The sequence below is a fragment of the Cyprinus carpio genome, chromosome B7 (genome assembly GCF_018340385.1).
Source record: "Cyprinus carpio isolate SPL01 chromosome B7, ASM1834038v1, whole genome shotgun sequence".
Classification (NCBI taxonomy): domain Eukaryota; kingdom Metazoa; phylum Chordata; class Actinopteri; order Cypriniformes; family Cyprinidae; genus Cyprinus; species Cyprinus carpio.
In genome coordinates, this window is record NC_056603.1 from 8,779,694 (window position 1) to 8,780,920 (window position 1,227).

Sequence of the window (1,227 nt, forward strand, 5' to 3'; positions counted from 1 at the left end):
AAATCACTACGGTACATTTATAATAAGTGATTATTTTTGAACTATTGTAGCCTGTTCGGTCGTCACCGCTGCGGAGTAACACATACCTGCGTGAATCGCCATAGACATAAACTTGGAGAAGTAGCTCCAGTTAGAATGTTCTTCCGCAGGATGCGTGCAGTTCTGTTTACTAACCACTAGAGTGCCAAAATTTAAATCAGGGATCTCCAACCCTGCTCCTGGAGAGCTACCATCCTGCAGACTTCAGTTCCAACCCTGCTCCAACACACCTGTCTGTAATTATCAAGTAGCCCTGAACACCTTGATTAGCTGGTTCAGGTGTGTTTGATTGGGGTTGGAGCTGAAATCTGCAGGACAGTAGCTCTCCAGGAGCAGGGTTGGAGACCACTGATTTAAATAGTGTTGCTTTAAACATTTCTGATGCATGGCAACTTGGACATTTTTAACAGGTACAGGTAAGGCTGAACTGCACCAACTGGCAAAAGGGTCCACCAACTTAAACTTAGAGCAAAACAAAAAGTGTGGTATGAAAGATGATCCCTCAGCAGAATAACACATGAGATTGTCCCATAGCCAAACACCAGTGTGATCAAGATGACTGTGACGACTACAAAAGCCTTTCTCTTCTGTTGATGTGCTCCTGCTTTCTCTCCGTCCCCTGGCTTGGGCCTCTTCAAAACCCACAAAATCATCAGAGAACAAGACGAACACACAAGTAACGTCACAACGACCAATCCCGTGCAAAACAACGTAATCATTTTAGGGTAGGAACTCACAAAATGCCATCCAAAAATCATGATTATCAGCCAGACCAGTCCAACAAATGTCACTTTACTTTTAGTATCTTTTGTGTATTTCAGGTAAACCAGTGGATGGACCACAGCCAGGTATCGCTCCACACAGAAAAAGGCTTGAAAGAGCGGTCGACCCACCATGAATGTACTGCACAGGAAAATACAGGTAAGAGTAAGAGCTTTCGTATTAAGCAAAACACTCAAGAAAAAAGTACAGAGGGAAATCGAACTAATGATCTCAGCAACAGACTGATTCAATATGACAAAGTCTGAAGATGCAACACCTGCCGTTCTCCTCAACAGCCACAGAATCCAGCAGTTCACAGGCAGCATAAGAACACAGTTCAACAGTGAGATGAAGCCAGTGAAAACGTTTCCTGGATAGGAGTCCATGCACTCATAAAACGGTTCACCAGAACAGTTGCTTCCAGAT

At 43.8% G+C, this 1,227-nt stretch overlaps 1 long non-coding RNA gene across 1 annotated transcript; it reads left to right on the forward strand.

Annotated features, from left to right (window-relative positions):
• The first annotated feature begins 337 nt into the window (after positions 1 to 337).
• LOC122137861 lies at positions 338 to 1,027 on the forward strand. The gene is made up of 3 exons (XR_006155096.1): positions 338 to 455; positions 574 to 764; positions 861 to 1,027. It is a non-coding gene; the product is annotated as an uncharacterized LOC122137861 (long non-coding RNA).
• The last annotated feature ends 200 nt before the right edge of the window (positions 1,028 to 1,227 follow it).